This window comes from Enhydra lutris, unplaced genomic scaffold, assembly GCF_002288905.1.
Source record: "Enhydra lutris kenyoni isolate GAN:26980312 unplaced genomic scaffold, ASM228890v2 scaffoldscaffold2, whole genome shotgun sequence".
NCBI classification, from domain to species: Eukaryota; Metazoa; Chordata; class Mammalia; order Carnivora; family Mustelidae; genus Enhydra; species Enhydra lutris.
Genome location: NW_019154086.1, coordinates 7899541 through 7918575, shown reverse-complemented (window position 1 = coordinate 7918575; position 19035 = coordinate 7899541). Strand labels below are relative to the sequence as shown.

The window sequence follows — 19035 nt, the reverse complement described above, 5'->3', positions numbered from 1 at the left end:
ATATTCTGTCAAACTTGAGGCTGGAACTCGCCATTTCTACTGAGGAAATGATAAAGAACGGTGCCTTTGCCAGAACCGACATCCATACTCCCCAGGCAGTGCGGCAGCACAGGCCGGGATCAGAGTCTGGGCCACCGCCAACCCCAGCTCCAGCCTGGCGCGCGCCCCAGCACCGGCTGGAGCCCTGGCCCCGCCCACATCCCTGCAAGTCCCGCCCTTGGGGCCGCGCGCGCCACCGCCGCCGCCGCGCGCGTCCCGCCCCGCCCCTGCTGCTGACGTGCGGGGCCGAAAGGGACGGGCGGGCTCTGCCGAGTCGTGTGCTTCCGCGGGCTCCGGGGTTGCTGGGGCCTCGTGGTGGGGCGGCTCCGCGGGGCTTCGCCCGCTCCCGCACCTCCCTCGTGACCTCTTGCCGCGCCCAGCGGGCCCTGCGCTTCGGCTGGAGACCGGAGAAGGGGTGAGTGTTGGCGGGAGCGGGCGGACGGGCCGGGCGCGCGCTCCGCTCTTCGGGGCATTGTCTGGGCGGGGGCGGCGCGGGCACGTGCGCTCCCCTCCCCCACCCTGCCGGCCGCGCGGCCCCGGCGGAGCGGAGGGAGGGACCCGGTGATTGCAGAGAGCAGAGGACCGGGAGGGGGAGGCTGGTTCCGGTGTGAGTGTGTCTGTAGGGGGAGTCTCCGAAGCGGGAGCCTGGAATCTGGGTGTGTTGGAGGGTCCTTCTAAGGGGCGCAGCGCTCCCTGAGGGGATGGGGGGGGTCCCTTGAACCCCAGTGGCTGGAGCTGTCAGGATGTTAAGCTTGGTGGCCTGGGATGGGATTGGAGACGAGATTTGGCTCCAACACAGGCAAGTTGTGGGTTTACTGACAAGAACCGTGGAATCTTCCTCCAACCTGTCGCCATCCTTACTGTCCTCCTCCCTCGCGAAGGATGAGTGGGATTTAGAAAGGTTGGAGGATATTCCAGGGATATGCCGGAGTTAAAGCCCCAGAGGTGTGACACGGTGCGGGGTTAGAGTAGAAAGCTTGGGAAAGTGAGTACTTGGAAGAAAGGCTGGTTTGGTGGGTTGTGGCCAGATTGCAGAAGACAGTGAATGAGGTTTATATCGTAACCTTTTTTTCTATCATGAGTGTAATTAGGTTAAAAACTAGAAAGTAAAAGAGGAAAATAACATAATCTCACAGCTCTTGACACCTCATTTTTAGATTGTTTATATGTGTTTGCTAGAATTTTCATCAACGCTTCTAATAGTTATAGAGTTTACCTACAATTTTCATTCTCTTTTCTCCTTAGGGTGTAAAAATGCGATGTAATATACAGTATTCAGCAATATCCTTTCTTCTTAATAAGCAGGTAGCATGTATTCATCATAGAAAAATTAAAAATTTTAGACAAGCAAAATAAGGAGGAGTATTCATAGTTTTACTGCCTGGAGAAATTGTGTGTTTTTGGTGTGTATGTTCTTTCAAATATAGAAGCAGCTAATGCCCTGATTAGGAATTTAGTTTTCACAGGAATCCTTTGAAGGTTTTAAGAAGGCAGGTAGCATAATCTGACTGCTGTGTGGAGGAAGAGGGCAAGAGTGGGAGCTGGGAGATCAGTTAGGATGCTGTTTGCAGTACCGTGGGCTAGGTCCATGGCAGCAGAAATGAAGTACAAAGATTTAAAAATACTTTGGAGGTACAATGAACAAGACTTGGGAGTGGGTTAGTGAGGGGATGGGAGGATTCTTTGCCTTTAAAAAAAAATATATATATATATATATTTAATGATTTATTTATTTTAGAGAAAGAGAGACTGAGTGAGCAGAGGGGGGTGCAGAGGGAGAGAGAGAGAGAGAGAGAGAATCTCCAGCAGACTCCTTCCAGCAGACTCCTGCTGAGCGAAGAGCTGAAGTGGGGCTCCATCTCATGGCCCTGAGATCATGACCTGAGCTGAAATCAAGAGTTGGATGTTTAACCAACTCAGCCACTCAGGCACCCTTTAATATATTTTTTAAAATTAAGCTTTGTGCCTAACATGGGGCTCGAACTCACGACCCTGCGATCAGAAGTTTCATGTTTTATTGACTGAGCCGGCCAGATGCCCTGAGAATTCTTTGCATTTTGGTATTTGTTTTGAGCTACTATGAGTAGATTTTGACATTTACTGAGATGAAGAAGAATGGAAGAGAAATTTGAGGTGGGAAAAATTAGTTCTTTTTGGGTATATTAAATGTGAGATGCCTATCAGTTATGAAATTGGTATATTGAGGAGGCAGTTGGATGTATAGGTTTGGAACTCATGGAAGAGATAACCAAGACCTATTAGATAAAAATTTGGAGTTCATTACATATCGAAAGGTCTGGGACTGTATGAGATCATCAAGGGAAAAAGTATAGATAGGTGAAAATTGGTGCTTTGAGGTCAGTACTGGAAGAAGATAGAACATAGGACAGGAGAAACAGCCAGTTGAGGTAGGGAAAAAAACCAGAAGACTGGTGTCATGGAAGCCAAGAAAAATAAGTTCATAGAGGATAGAGAATTGGCCCATCCATGCTTCTGAGAAGTTTGGTGAGATACTCAGTTGGATTTGGAGGTTGTTAGTTTTGTCATTGTATTACTATTATTATTATTTTTGAAGATTTTAAAATTTTTAAGTAATCTCTACTCCCAGCGTGGGGCTTGAACTCACAACCCAGGGATCAAGAGTCACACCCGCCATCAGCTGAGCCAGCCAGGCACCCCTGGTTTTTGGTAGTATCCAGAGTTCTAGAAGTGGGAGGTGGAAACCAGATTGGAATGATTGATTGGGGCTTGAGGAAGTGAAGATAATGAGTGCAGATTAGAAAAACCTAGACCTTTTTTTGAGATGCCTTATTTCCATTTGCTCTAAAACTAAATTTGGTAGGATAAAAAATGGTGTCTTGTTTGATTTTTCATTCCTTGATTACTAGTGTGTTTGAACACTTTTCCCACATATATTGGCCATTGGTTAATTTCTCTTTCACTCCTGTGTATATCTTCTTGTGTTTATCACTTCTGGGAATTGATTGTCAAGAGTTCTTTTAGATATTGAAAACATGTAGTTTGACATAGAGCTTGTAGAATTTCCCCCCTTAAGTATTTTTCTGTTCTGGGAATAAATGAGTTTATTACATATGCATGGTTAATAACGGAAAAGCCATATTTAACATTTAGCTCCTACATATGCTTCCCCCCCCATTATAGTAGGATACACATAAAATTTACCACCTTAACCATTTTTAAGTGTGCAGTTCAGTGGTCTTAGATACATTTGTAACAGTGTGCAACCATACCACCATCCATCTACATCACTCTTTTCATCTTATAAAACTGAAAATCTATACCCATTAAACAGTAACTCCCTATTCCCCCTTTCTCCTAGTCCTTGGCAGCCACCATTCTGTCTCTGTGACTGATTTTGACTATATTAAGTATCACATATAAAGAAAATCACACAGTATTTGTGTTTTTCTGACAGGCTTACTTCACTTAGTATAATATTTTCAAGGTTCACCCATGTTGCAGCATGTGTCAGAATTTTCTTTTTAAAAAATTTTTTTTAAAAGTTTTTATTTTAATCCTAGTTAGTTAACATACAGTGTTTTATTAGTTTCAGGGGAATGATATAGTGATTCAACACTTCTGTAAATTATTACCCTGTGCTCATCACAAGTGCACTTACCTGTTTAACCCATCCCCCGAACCTCCCCTCTGGTAGGTATCAGTTTGTTCTCTGTAATTAAGAGTCTGTTTCTTGGTTTGTCTCTTTTCCTCTTTGCTCATTTGTTTCTTAAATTCTATGTATGAGTGAAATCATATGGTATTTGTCTTTTTCTGACTGACTGATTTCACTTATAGCATCATACTCTTTGGCTTCATCCATGTGGTTGCAAATGGCAAGATTTCATTCTTTTAAATGGATGAATAATATTCCATTGTGTATATATTCCACATCTTCTTTATCCATTCTTTAATTAGTGGACACTTGGGCTGCTTCTGTATCTTGGCAATTATAAATATTGCTGCTATAAACATAGGGGCACATGTATCCCTTTGAATTAGTGTTTCTGTATTCTTTGAGTAAAGAACTTTCCTTTCTAAGTCTGAATAATATTCCAGTGTATGTGTACGTATCACATTTGTTTACCCATTCATCTGTTGATGAACACCTGGGTTGTTTCCATCTTCTAGCTATTGTGAATAATGCTGCCAAGAACATGGGTGTACAGGGGCGCCTAGGTGGCTCAGTGGGTTAAGCCTCTGCCTTCGGCTCAGGTCATGATCTCAGGGTCTCCCCCTTTCTCTCTGCCTGCCTCTCTGCCTACTTGTGATCTCTCTCTCTGTCAAATAAATAAATAAAATCTTTAAAAAAAAAAAAAAAAGAACATGGGTGTACAGATACCTCTTCAAGTCCCTGCTTTTAGTTCTTTCAGTATGTATGTACCCAGAAGTAGAATTCTTAGATCATACAGCAATTCTATTTTTAGTTTTTTGAGGAACTGCCATGCTGTCTTCCATAGTGGCTTGCACATATATTCCCAACATTGTACAAGGGTTCCACTTTCTTCACATCCTTGCCAATACTTGTTTTCTGGTTCTTTCTTTCTTTCTTTTGATAGTCATCCTAATGGGTGTGAGGTGATAATCTCATTGTGGTTTTGATTTGTACTTCCCTAATATTAATGATGTTGAGCATCTTTTCAAGTGCTTATTTGGTCATTTCTATATCATTGGAGAAGTGTTTATTTCAAATCTTTTGCCTACTTTGAGTCACATTTTTTATTTATATTTTATTTATTTCTGTTTCAGGAGTTCTCTCTATATATTCTGGATAGGAATCCCTTATTGGATATATGATCTGTAAACATTTTCTCCTTTGACTTGCCTTTTTACTCTGTCGATAGTGTCTTTGATGCACAAAATTGAAAAATTTTCATGAAATCCAATTTATTTTTTTATGACATGTGACTTTGGGGTCATATCTAAGAAATCTTTGCAAATCCAATGTTGTGAAGCTTTTAAGAGTTTTACTATTTTAAGTTTACATTTAATTCTTCGATCGTTTTGAGTTAATTTTTGAATATGTTGTTAGGTAAGCGTCCGACTTCATTCTTTTGCATATAGATATTCAATTTTTCTATCGCCATTTGTTGAAAAGACTGTCCTTTCTCAATTGAATGGCCTTGGCACCCTTATAAAAAATCATTTGACCATAGATGCAAAGCCTTATTTCTGGGCTTTCTGTTCTGTTCCATTGGTCTGTATATTTCTCCTTATGGCAGTACCACACTGTTTTGATTACTATAGCTTCTAGTACGTTGTGAGTCCTTCAGTTTTTTACTTTTTCAAGATTGTTTTTGTCAGGGTCCCTTGATACTCCATATGAATTTTGGAATGGGTTTTTCTATTTCTATCAAAAAATGTTATTGGGATTGTGATAGGGATTGTATCAGATTTATGGATGGCTTTGGGTAGTACTAACTTTTAAACAATATTTTCCAGTCTGTAAACATAAGATGTGTTTCCATTTAGTTATGTTGGTTTTAATTTCTTTCTGCAATGTTTTGTAGTTTTTGTTGTATAAGTCTTTCACCTCTTCGGCTAAGTTAATTCCTAAGTACAATTGACCCTTGAACCACATGGGTTTGAATTGTGTGTATCCATTTATATGTGGAGTTTTTTTGATACAGTGCTATAAATGTGTTTTTCTCTTCATGGTTTTCTTAATATTTTTCTAGCTTATTTTATTGTAAGAATACATATAGCATACAAAATATTTGTTAATTGTTTATGTTGTTGGTAAAGCTTCTGGTCAATAGTAGGCTATTAGTAGTTAAATTTTGGGGGAGTCAGAAGTTATACATAGATTTTTGACTGAATGGGCATTGGTGCCCCCAATCCCTGTATTGTTGGGAGGTCAACTATGTTTTATTCATTTTGGTGCTATTATAAATGGACTTAGTTTTGTAATTTCCTTTTCAGATTTCTCACTCTGTTTAGAAATGGAGCAGAATTTTGTGTGTTGACTAAGTATCCTGCTACTTGGCTGACTTCATTTATTCTAAAAGGGTTTTTTTGTGGAATTTTTAGGGTTTTCCACATATAAGATCATATCCCTCCATATTAAAATGCCTTTATTTCATTCATTGGATACACTATAATTTGCTGTAGACTGCTTCCAGTCTTGTATTAGAAAGTATACAGGAAGAGAACTGACATTTAAATTATAGATCTGTGAGTGTAGTCCACATATGACAGTAAATTAAGAGGAGTTTCTTAGGATAGAGTCTCAGAAAGAGGATTCTCATTTAACCAGACATTTTTGTGTGAATTTTTATTGCCAATCCTTAAATTCACTCCCATTTAATCCTGCTCCCTCTTTTATCCTGTTTCTCTATTGCTGCAGAATAGAGGGTAAGGTCAGTGCTTTTTCCCTCATAGAAAACAAGACTTAAGAAGCAAATTGTTTCTATAACATCTGTTTTGTAAGTTAGAAAAAAATGTTTTTAAAGACTGCAGTGTACTTCATGGATGAGTTGGAATTTGATTTGATTCTTAAAAGATGAATAGCATTTCAGTAAGCAAGAGAGAAGATAGAGGTGAAATATGAATCCATAGAAAAGTAATTGTGTTCAGGCATGTGAGCTTTGATGACTGCAGACAAAGAGAGGTAGAACTTGTTGTCTAGCCAAGGATTGTTTATCCTGTTTACCTGAAGAATGAGCTATAAGAATGGTGTGTGTGGGGGCGCCTGGGTGGCTCAGTGGGTTAAAGCCTCTGCCTTCGGCTCAGGTCATGATCCCAGGGACCTGGAATCGAGCCCCGCATCGGGCTCTCTGCTCGGCAGGGAGCCTGCTTCCTCCTCTCTCTCTGCCTGCCTCTCTGCCTACTTGTGATCTCTGTCTGTCAAATAAATAAATAAAATCTTTAAAAAAAAAAAAAAAAGAATGGTGTGTGTGGGGAGACCTGTTATGTGTTGGTAGTAAAGGCTGAAGGTAAGGAGAATGCTAAAGGGGGCTTCAGCTTGATTTATATGTTTTTTTGTTTAGTTAATGGATACATTGGTGATTGTTATCTATTTTGTTTCTTAAAAATTAGTTTCTTAAAAATTAATTTGGGTGGTGTAGTGGGTTAAGCATCTGACTCTTGGTTTTGGCTCAGGTCATGATCTCAGGGTCCTGGGATCCAGCCATGCATGGGGCTCCATGATTAGCATGGAGACCGAGATCCCTCTCCCTCTACCCCTACCACTTGTGCTGTCTCTCTCTGTGTCTAAAATAAAGAAATAAAATCTTAAAAAAATTAGTTTGAGAGCATGTGTACCTTAAAAAAAAAAAAAAAGGATTTATGTATTTATTAGAGTACAAGAGCATGGGTGCATGTGTGAGCAGTGGGGAGATGGAGGGGGAGAGAGAAACCCAAGCTGACTCCGTGCTGAGTGTGGAGCCTGATAGAAGGCTCCATCCCAAGACCTGGAGATCACGATCTCAGCAGAAACCTAGAGTCAGAAGCCCAACTGACTGTATCACCCAGATGCCCCTAGTGTATATATGCTTTTTGCTTTTTTTTTTTTTTAAAGATTTATTGAGGCACCTGGGTGGCTCAGTTGTTTAAGTGTCTGCCTTTAGCTCAGGTCATGACCCCGGAGTCCCAGGATTGAGCCCCATGTCGGGCTCCCTGCTCAGCAGAGAGCCGCTTCTATCCCTGCTCTTCACCCAGCTTGTGCTCGTGCTTTCTCTCAAATAAATAAAATCTTTTTAAGAAATTATTTTAAAGAGAGAGCATGTGATCACAAGTTCAGGGACAAGGCAGAAGGAGAGGCAGAGTCTCAAGCAAGACTCTGTGTTGAGTGTGGACCTGTGGTGGGGCCTCATCTCATGACCCTGCGATCATCATCCCACCTGAAACCAAGAGTTGGACACTCAACCACCTGTGCCACCTAGGCACTCCGAGAGTGTGTATACTTTTTATAATTGAGATAAAATTCATGTAATATAAATTCATCATTTTAAAATGTATAATTCAATGTTTTTTAGTGTATTTACAAGATTATGCAACCATTTCTACCATCTAATTCCAAAACATTTCCATCATCTGAGAAAGAAACCCCATACCTATCAGCGGTCAGTTCTGGTTCCCCCTTCTCCCCTGGCATCCACTGTTTGTGTCTATGGTTTTGCCTGTTTCTATACATTTCATGTAAACAGGATCATATAACATGTGGCCATTAGTATCTGGCTTCTTTCACTTAGCATGCTGTATTCAGGTGTAGCATGTATCAGTACCTAATTATTTTTTTTTTAAAGATTTTATTTATTTATTTGACAGAGATCACAAGTAGGCAGAGAGGCAGGCAGGGAGAGAGGAGGAAGCAGGGTCCCTGCTGAGCAGAGAGCCCGATGTGGTGCTTGATCCCAGGACCCAGGAATCATGACCCGAGCCGAAGGCAGAGGCTTTAATCCACTGAGCCACCCAGGCCCCCTACAGTACCTAATTATTTTTATTGCTTAATAATATTCTGTACGGGGGCACCTGGGTGTCTCAGATGGTTGGGCGTCTGCCTTCAGCTCAGGTCATGATCTCTGGTCCTGGGATTGACCCCCATATCAGGCTCCTGGCTGCTTCTCCCTCCCCCTCTGCCTCTCCCCCTGCTTATGCTCTCTCTCAAATGAATAAATAAAATCTTAAAAAAATAAATTCTGTATGAACATACCACATTTTGTCTTGTCATCAGTTGGTAGATATTTGGGGTGTTCATACTTTTTCAGTATTGTGAATAATGCTGTTATGAACATTTACATGTAAGTTTTTATGCATACATGTCTTTTCATCTTTTCAGTTCTCTAAGATATATACCTAGGAATGGAATTGCTAGGTCACATAGTAAATCTGTTTAACGTTTTTTTTTTAAGTTTGGTTTTTTGGTTTTTTTTAGTAATCTCTACTCCCAACATGGTGCTCAAATTCACAACCCTAATAACAAGAGTCACAAGCTCTTCCTGCTGAGCCAGGCAGGCATCCCGATTCTGCTTTACATTTTAAGGAGCTGCCAGACTTTTCCACAGCAACTGCACCATTTTTACACTTTCATGAACAATGTATGAGGTTTCCCATTGTGTAGTCTTCATATTTTTTTTGGCAGAATATTGAGTACTTGTGTGTGTCTGTGTGTATGTGTGTTGTTTTTAAAGATTTTAGTTGTTTATTAGAGAGCCCCAGTGTGCTGGGAAAAGGGGGAGAATAGCAGAAGGGGAGGGAGAGGGAAAAGACAGAGAAGGAGCGAGAGAATCTCCAGCAAACTCCATGGTGAGCGCAGAGCCAGTGCTGGGCTGGATCACAGGACCTTGATCTCACTACCACTACCAGAGCTGAAACCAAGAGTTGGGTGCTCAGCTGCTGAGCCACCCAGGCACCCCAGTTGTGTGTGTTTTTATAATTTTTTTAAAATTATTTGTTTGAGAGAGAGAAAGAGCAGAAGCAGGGGAAGCAGCAGGCAGAGAGAGGGAGAGAAGCAGGTTGTCCGCTGAGTAGGGAGCCGGAGGCGGGACTTGATTTCAGGACTCTGGGATCATGACCTGAGCCAAGCAGACGGCTTAACGACTGAGCCACCCAGGCGCCCTGTGTATGTTTTTACGTATGTCATTGAGGTACATTTGGCATCCACAAACTGCACAGTGTGCGATTTGGGAAGTTTCAACAGATTTATACACCTATGAAACCATCACTACAATCAAGATAGTAAACATATGTATCATCCCATAAATTTTTCTTATGCCCTTTAATGATCCCTCTCCCCTCTTCCTGTCATTGTCCCTTCCCCTGGCAACCAGTGATGAGCTTTCTGTCACTGTAGATGAGTTTGCTTTTTATATAAGTGGAATGACTCTAGTATGTACTTTTTCTTAAACTGGCTTCTTTGACTCAGCGTCATTTTGAGATTAACTCATGTTGCTCCATGTATTAGTTCATTCCTTTTTATTGGTGAATAATACTCTGTTGTACAGATATATCACAATTTGTTTATCCATTCACCTGTTAATGGACATTTGGATTATTTCCAGTTTTTGACTCCTGAAAATAAAGCTGTGAACATGTGCTTGCAAGTTTTTGTATGGTCATAGGCTTTTATTTCTCTTGGGTAAGTATCTAGGAGTGGAATGGCTGGGTCATGTGGTAGAGTATCCTTTATAAGAAACTGCCATACTGTTTTCCAAAGTGGTACCCTAGGTGGTTGTAGCATTTCACATTTCCAACAGCAACGTATGAATGTTCCAGTTGGTCCACGCCCTCTGGCTTTGTTCTTTTGAACATTTAGTGGAGAAGAAAACAGACATAAAGACCTCTTTATAGGAATCCCCTGCTTTCTGAAAGTTCACGTTATGCTGCTTTGGTTTTACAAAGAAAGATGGTCGTAGCTTTTTTCACAAAAGCAGAAATCCTCTTCTGATTTCTTCCAGTTGGGGAAAACCAGTACTGATGTAGGTTTTTGAAAAAGTGAGGTAGTATAATGTGAACTTTCATAAAGCGGGGTATACACATTTTAGTTTAGGAAAGGTTTCATAGGAATGCTGCACTTCCATAGCAGGGTAAAACTGTAATCCATCTCCCAGATTAGTCCTTTTGGCATTTTCCTCCCTAAAGTAATGCATGAACAGGTTTGGAAAGTTCAAATGTTGTGGTTCAGGAATAACATAAGCAAAATCACTACCCTGGGCAGGGGCAACTATTGTTAATCATTTTTTTTTTTAAAGATTTTATTTATTTGACAGACAGAGATCACAAGTAGGCAGAGAGGCAGGCAGAGAGAGAGAGGAAGGGAAGCAGGCTCCCTGCTGAGCAGAGAGCCTGATGCGGGGCTCGATCCCAGGACCCTGAGATCATGACCTGAGCTGAAGGCAGAGGCTTTAACCCACTGAGCCATCCAGGCGCCCCTATTGTTAATCATTTTTTAATATTTTCTTCTGTGAAAACCTACACAGACGTGTATTAGCATTTTTTTTTAAAGATTTTATTTATTTATTTGAGAGAGAGACAGTGAGAGAGAGCATGAGCGAGGAGAAGGTCAGAGAGAGAAGCAGACTCCCCATGGAGCTGGGAGCCCGATGTGGGACTCGATCCCGGGACTCCAGGATCATGACCTGAGCCGAAGGCAGTCGTCCAACCAACTGAGCCACCCAGGCGTCCCTGTATTAGCATTTTTAAAAAATCTTTTTTCTTCCCTAGTTCACACAGAAGGGATCAAAACATACATATTATTCTGAACCTTGCTTTTTTTCATTTCACAGTCTGTTTTTGGAGTTTCTTCCGTATTGGCACATTCTTTCTCATGGCTGCGTTTCAGTCTTACAGTCAATGTTGCTTTAAGAAAACATGAATTTGCTCCAATGCAACTAAAACATCAGGGAACTATTTGAGTATAATGTGAATTTCACATTTGATTGTGTGATTTCTTCTGCAAGACATGCTAGGTGAATTCAGAAAACTGTACTTTGCTGAAGGGACTCCACAGCTGTATGCAGATATCTTCTTGTGACCTCACCTTACTTCTCTGTTGTGAGCCACATCTGGTGCTGCAACTTTCTGTTGATTTCAGATTACCTCGTTCTGCCACTTCACAGTAATGCACAAGCCGTAACCTTTCAGTGCCCACTTCCACAAGCAAACTTGAGGCCTTTTTCAGGATGAAGTACCATATTTATTGTAGCGTTTATGTATTTTGCAACCCTTTAATGTGTAAAACTATGCTACTGGTTTTATTAGATTCCCTTTTTTATGTCGCTCATGGCATTTTTGAATGTTGTGTCCTTAACTCCATTTTCCCCTTGCTTTGTGGTTTTTATTATACAGTTTTATGGTGATTTTTAGTAATGTGTATGTCACATTGTAATGGAACTGATTTATTCTATAGTATGAATGTACATCATTTCTTTAAGTTTTTATTTTTTTATTTTTTAGATTTTATTATTTGAGAGGAAGAACAAACAATCATTAAGGAGGGGCAGAAAGAGAGAGAGAGAAGCAGACTCCTCACTGAGCAGTTAGCCTGATGCGGGGCTGGATCCTAGGACCTGGAGGTCGTGACCTGAGCTGAAGGCAGACACTTAACTGACTGAGCCACCTGGGTGCCCCTCTTTGTTTAAGTTTTATTTTTAAAACATCATATATACTAAATAGCATATATAAGCAAGTCTTTTTTTTTAAGGTTTTATTTATTTGAAGGAGAGGGAGAGCATGGAGGAGAGAGCACAGTTGGGGGGGAGGGGCAGAAGGGAGAGGAAGAAGCAGGACCCCCCCCCCCACCCAACATGGGGCCCTATCACAGGATCCTGGGATCATGATCTGAGCCACCTAGACTCCCCACAAAGTAAAAGAATAATAATAATAAAATAGTAAAAACCTGTTTAGCTACTACTAAGTCTAAGAAATAGGAAATTGCTTATACTTTTAAGTGTCTTTAAGTACTCCCCTCACCGATCATTTTATATTTTTTGAATATCTGAAATATTTTATGATAAAATCAAATTTTAAAGTATTACTAATCTGGGGCACCTGTGTGGCTCAGTTGTTAAGCATCTGCCTTCGGCTCAGGTCATGATCCCTGGGTCCTGGGACTGAGCCCCGCATTGGGCTCCCTGCTTGGTAGGAAGCCTGCTTCTCCCTCTCCCGCTCCCCCTGCTTGTGTTCCCTCTCTCATTCTGTCTCTCTCTCTCTCTCTCTCTCTGTCAAATAAATAAATAAATAAATTTTTAAAGATTTTATTTATTTATTTGACAGAAAGAGCTCACAAGTAGTCAAAGAGGCAGGCAGAGAGGTGGGGGGGGGCGGGGAAGCAGGCTCCTTGCTGAGCAGAGAGCCTGTTGTGGGGCTTGATCCCAGGACCTTGAGATCATGACCTGAGCTAAAGGCAGATGCTCAACTGATTGAGCCATCTGGGTGTTCTGAAGTTAATCATTTTTTCTAAAGAGTTAATTTTTTTAAGTAATTTTTACACCCAGTGTGGGACTTGAATCTACAACCCTGAGATCAAGAGTTGCACCCTGCACCCTCCTCTGAGTCTTGGTTTCATTTCAGGTCATGATCTCAAGGTTGTGAGGTTGAGCCTTGAGTTGGGCTCTCTGCTGAGCATGGAATCTGCTTAAGGGTCTCTCCTGTCCCTACCCCCTACCCCTGCATGCTCTCGCTCTTGCTAAATAAATAAATCTTTGGGGGGAAAAAAAAAGAGCTGTGCACTCTACTAACTGAGCCAGCCAGACACCCCATCATTGTTATTTTTTTATAATGACTTTAAAAAAATTTATTGGATTGAAAGGGAAGGTATTATGCTAAACAAAATAAGTCAGTCAGAGGAAGACAATTGTCATTTGATGTCACTCATACATGGAATTTAAGAAATAAAACAGAGGAGCATAGGGGAAGGGAGGAAAAAATAAAACAAGATCAAGTCAGAGAAGGGGACAAACCATAAGAGATTCTTAATCGTGGGAAACAAACAGGGTTGCTGGAGGGGAGGGGTTGTTGGGAGATGGGGTAACTGGGTGATGGACATTAAGGAGGGCACATGATGTAATGAGCACTGGATGTTACATAAGACTGATGAATCACTGAACTCTACCTCTGAAACTAATAATACTCTATATGTTTAATTAATTGAATTTAAATTTAAAAAGGGAAAAATTTATATTAAGTAATCTCTGCACCCAGCGTGGGGCTCAAATTCATGACCCTGAGATCAGGAGTCACATGCTCCTCTGCCTAAGCCAGCCAGGTGCCCCTATTATGACTTTGAGGTCTAATTCACATACTGTAAAAATCACTCTTTTAAAGTACAAAACTTGGTGTTTTTGTTTTTGTTTTAGTAGATTCACAAAGTTGTGCAACTATCACTATATCTAATTCTAGACAGTTTTTATTAATAGGTAGTTTTTTAGACCAGGGAGTGTTGATTTAAGGAATAGCCAATTTTCTAAAAAATGTTTCATGTTTTGGCACCTGGATGGCTCAGTTGGTTGGGCTTTCAGCTCTTAATTTTGGCTTGGGTACTGATCTCCGGGGTTGTGGGCTTGAGGCCTGGGTCTGGCTCAGGAGCTGGGTGTGGAGGCTGCTTGGGATACTCTCTTCCTCTGGCCCTCCCTCTCTTGAAAGAAAGAAAAGAAAAAGGTCTCATGTTTTAAGGTACTTATATCCTTTTTAGAATCTCAGCTTCACATTGAAAAGCATGAGATTTATCCCCATAGAATTTGTTGTCCATTTGAAAGCTCCAGTGAAAAATCCCTACTTAGTGAAGTGTACAAGATTTGGTTCAATTTATATATTCTCTGTGACTATGTCCAAGAATTTGACACAATCTTGATCTGGTCCAGTTTCTTCCTGTCTTTTCAACCTGGATTTGTAGACAAGTTTTGTTTTCTTTTGCTTCTCTTGGAAAAAAAACTTATATGGCTTCACAGTTGAAACAATAGGGTTGTCATCTGAATCAGAACTGTCATTTCAGACAATTCCAGTCAGTGATCTTTGTCTGAAAGTGCCACCAGGGAAATTACTGGAAGCTTATATGACCTCTTTCTTTCTCTTTTTTCTTTTTTTAAAGTTTATTTATTTATTCAAGCAATCTATATCTAGCATGGGGCTTGAACCCACGACCCTGAGATCAAGAGTTGCATGCTCCTCCAACTGAGCCAGGCAGGTCCCTGTGTATGTTCTTCCTTCTGTCAGCTTAAGAATTTGCCTTCAATATCTCAAAACCCTTGAACATTTCAAATAGTTCACTCTGTCTAGAGAGAAGATATATTAAGTGGAGGGGTGGGAGAGGGTGGTAAAGGAAGAGCAAAACGTACCTAAGGCCAGCTCTCTCCAGTTTTTGCACTAATAGATTGAAGCGGTGGCATGAATAATTCAGAATAGCTGTTTTATTCTAAACTCTTCTACGTGTTGCTTTGCAGACTGGAGACAAAGTACTGACCTGAATGGATCCTGGGGCTGACCTTATATAGCAACTTGCATGGTCTTAAGCAATTTCATGTGTAATAGGAAAGTAGGTATTTTTGACCTGGAAATATGTAATACTTAAATAAGAACACAATCTTTTTTTTTTTTTTAAGAAAGAGAGAAAATGGCAGGGGGAGGAGCAGAGGGAAAGAATCTTCAAGCAGACTCCCCACTGAGCACAGAGCCCAAGGTGGGACTTGATTTTTGACCTGAGCCAAAACAAAGAGTTGGATCCTTAACTGACTAAGCCATCCAGGCACCCCCAATAACACAATTTTTTTTTTTTAGCTCAGCTATCTAGCTTTTCTGTTGTGCTCAGTTCTTTATATGTCCATACTGGCAATAGCCCGTATCAGACGCTGACTGCTGACCTCTGGTTAGCTACCTACCATTCTGGTCCAGTGTAAAATTGTGACTATTTTTACTTAAAAGACTTACTTTTTTTTCTATACCAGATGAGTTGAAGAAGTAGTGATTATGTTGACCAAGAAATGAGAGTATATTCAGGTGGCTTCATTTATAAAATCTGGCTTAGAATAATTAGGATACAGAGTTTTTGTTAGTACCAACTTAAAATCAGAACAGAATCTTCTCCGTTTTAGATTTCCCTTGATATGAATCTTTCATATAATACCATACTTAAGATTGTTTGTATTGTGAAAAAAAACGTGATTTGGGGGACAGAATTACCTGTGTATATTTTCAGTTACCTGGGTCAATGGGAGATGACAGTTCTATGACTAATCTTCACATAGAAGAAAAAATTTAAATTGACATTGAAATATATTTTGATTTTTTAAAAAGTTTATTTTTTTAGTAACCTCTGCACTCAATGTGGGGCTCAAAGTCACAACCCTGAGATCAAGATTCACATGACTTTTTCAGCTGAGCCAGCTGGCACCCCATCTTTTGATTTTTTTTTTTTTTAAAGACTTATTTATGCCAAATGATTTTTCTCAGTGTAATATTAAAATGGATATTTTTTCTTATAGTACATATTGTGCAGTCTTTGGGAAGCCTTGGGTGGTGTTGGGGTAAAAGCTGCTATTTTAAATTTCCAATATGTAGTTTATGAAATGGATGGTATATAGTCAGATTACTGAAAGTTAGTTGTGTTAATATATTCCTGAAGGTTCAACATTAGACAAGTGCAGTGCAAGTCACCTTGCTTCTAGATCTCCCATTGCTGAATAAAAGCTTCTAGTTAGTTTTCTATTTTTCTAATACCCTTCTGGATTGGGGGCACCCGGGTGGCTTAGTGGGTTGAACAAGTCTGACCTCGGCTCAGATCATGATCTCAGTGTCTTGGGATCTAGCCCCATATGGGCTCTGTACTCAGTGGGGTGTCTTCTTCTCCCTTTCCTTCTCACTCTGTCCCTCCCCCTGCTGATTCTCTCTCTCACACTCAAATAAATAAATAAAATCTTAGAAAAAAATAGCCTACTGGATTGGATTTGTATCTGTATTCACAAATGAAAACCGGTTTGTCATTTTTCTCTGCTGATGCCTTTGACCATATCTTCATAGGTTTAGAAATGCTGTTCTCTTTGTTGATAATTTTAAAATAGTCTTATTTTAATTTTCTCTTTGAGCCATGAGTTATTTAGAAAAGTATTTTGTTTTTCATATCATAGTGAGTTCTTGTTAATGATTTCTTGTTTAATTTTATTAGGATCAGAGAATATGGCTATAACATTTCTGTGTGTTTTTTTAGTAATTGTGACTTCATATTCCATCTTATGATTTAATTTTTTAAAGATTTTATTTATTTGATAGAGCAAGAGAGCACAAGCAGGGGAAGCAGCAGAGGGAGAGGGAAAAACAGGCTTACCACTGAGCAGGAAGCCCAATGTCAGGCTTGATTGATCCTTGGACACTGGGATCATGACCTGAGCTGAAGGCAGATGCTTAACCGACTGAGACACCCAGGCGCCCTGATTTCATTTTAATGACTTTTTGTAGATACTTTAAACAGAGTATTCTCTGTTGCATTCAGAGTTGTATATAGCTGTATTTTTTTTTAAAATTTTGTTATTTTTTTTTTAAGTAGGCTCCACACCCCGTGTGGGGTATGAACTAATAACCCTGAGTTCAAAGTTGGCCCTGCACTGCTTGAGCCAGCCAGGTGCCCCTGTATGTAGCTGTTAAATCTTGGCTTGTAAATTGTATTATCTATACGATCTGTATTTTTATCTGTTGTTTTCTTGATCTTTTAAATTTCTGAGAGACATATGTTCAGATTCTCCTGTAATGATTGTGATTTCTGTAAACTTTCCTTGTATTTCTGGTTTATTTTGTACGTTTTTGACTTGTTGTTTGATATCTGGTTTATGGCATATCTTTGTGACTGTATCCTTTAATAGTAACATAACATTTATTAAATTTTTTTCATTAAATTATCCTCTTTGTTATTAAATATACCATGCCAGCTGTCTTTTCATCTGCATGTGTCTGTATGTAATAACTTCACACATCCCAGAGCACCTGGGTGGCTCATGAGGCTCCTGGCTGGCTCAGCCCTTTAAGCGTCTGGCTCTTGATTTCAGCTCTGGTCTTGGTTTCAGGGTCATGAGTTCAAGCCCCGTGTTGGACTCCACTGTGGAATCTACTTAAAAAAAAAAAAAAAAAATTAAAAACCCACAAACTTTGACTATCCCTTTATTGTAAACATTTAGCTATAATACCTTTGAAAATATAGTAATATCAAATAGATTTATAAGTATTAGGAGTGATAAAAGTTACCATAAGTTAGTAGTTGTGTTCCCTGTGGTTATTTATATTTTGGCATGAATTTAAGTTATCCCTTCATTTATTTATTCAACAGATAATTTACTGAGAGCTTCCAGGAACTTTGGAGGAGAAGATAGGGAATGCTATGTTGGATAATATGAATAAGGAAGGCCTTCTTTGATAAGGTAGACATTTGAGCTGGGATCTAGTAAAGCTAATCTGGGGAAAGAACATTCCAAGTAGAGGGAACCTTAAGTCCAAAAACCCTAAGCAGGGGCACCTGGCTGGCTCAGTTGATAGAGCATATGACTCTTGATCTTGGGGTTGTGAGTTCAAGCCCCATGTTGGGCGTAGAGCTTACTTAAGCAAACAAAAACCCTAAGGAAAGATTGAGGTGTATTTGAGGAATAAAAAGAAAACCCATGTGTCTGGATCTTAATTAAGGATGCTGAAGGAGGCAGGGCCCAATTCATGGAAGATCTTGTAGGACATGTTAAGGAGTGTGGTTTTATTCTTCAGTGTTACGGGAAGCCATAGATTTTGAGCAGGGGGATAACATGATTTGATAAATATCTTTGTAGTTCTTATGCAAATTGAAGTATAATTTACATTCAGTAAAATGTACAGGTTTTAGGTGTACAGTTGGATAAGTTTTCAAATAGCCTATGTGAAATGTACCTTTACAGTAAAAAATTTTCTCTCACCCCAGAAAGTTCCCTTATTCTTCTTCCCAGTCTGTTCTCATCACCAGCACCTGAACTACAGTTCTTTTTTCTTTTACCATAGATTAATTTGTCTGTTCTAGAACTTCATATAAATGGAATAATTCATGTGTGTACTCTTGTGTCTGGTTTCCTTTGCTTACCAGGATGAGGTTTTGGTTTTGGTTACTGTTTTTTTTAAAGATTTTATTTATTTATTTGACAGGCAGATCACAAGTAGGCAGAGAGGCAGACAGAGAGAGAGGAGGAAGCAGGCTCCCTGCTGAGCAGAGAGCCCGATGCGATGCGGGGCTCGATCCCAGGACACTGGGATCATGACCTGAGCCGAAGGCAGAGGCTTTAATCCACTGAGCCACCCAGGCGCCCCTTGTTACTGTTTTTTTTTTTTTAAACATTTATTTATTTTAGAGAGGGAGGGAGAAAAAGAGAGCGCTGCATGTGCATGAGTTGGGAGAGGAGTACAGGGAGAGGGCCAGGCCAACTCCATGCTGAACATAGAGCTGGTCAGTTGTGGGGTTCAACGTGACCCCAAGATCACGACCTGAGCTGAAACCAAGAGTGGGGCTCTTAACTGGCTAAGCCACCCAGGTGCCCTTCTAAT

The 19035-nt window shown here is 40.3% G+C and overlaps 1 protein-coding gene across 1 annotated transcript in view; it reads left to right on the top strand.

The window, feature by feature from the left end:
* The first annotated feature begins 337 nt into the window (after positions 1-337).
* The window catches only part of LOC111146896 (YEATS domain containing 2), a 120706-nt gene continuing 102008 nt past the window's right edge, over positions 338-19035 (top strand). The window contains exon 1 of the mRNA XM_022502629.1: positions 338-454. The gene's annotated coding sequence lies outside the window, so the exon portion shown is untranslated. The remainder of the gene's footprint in view (positions 455-19035) is intronic.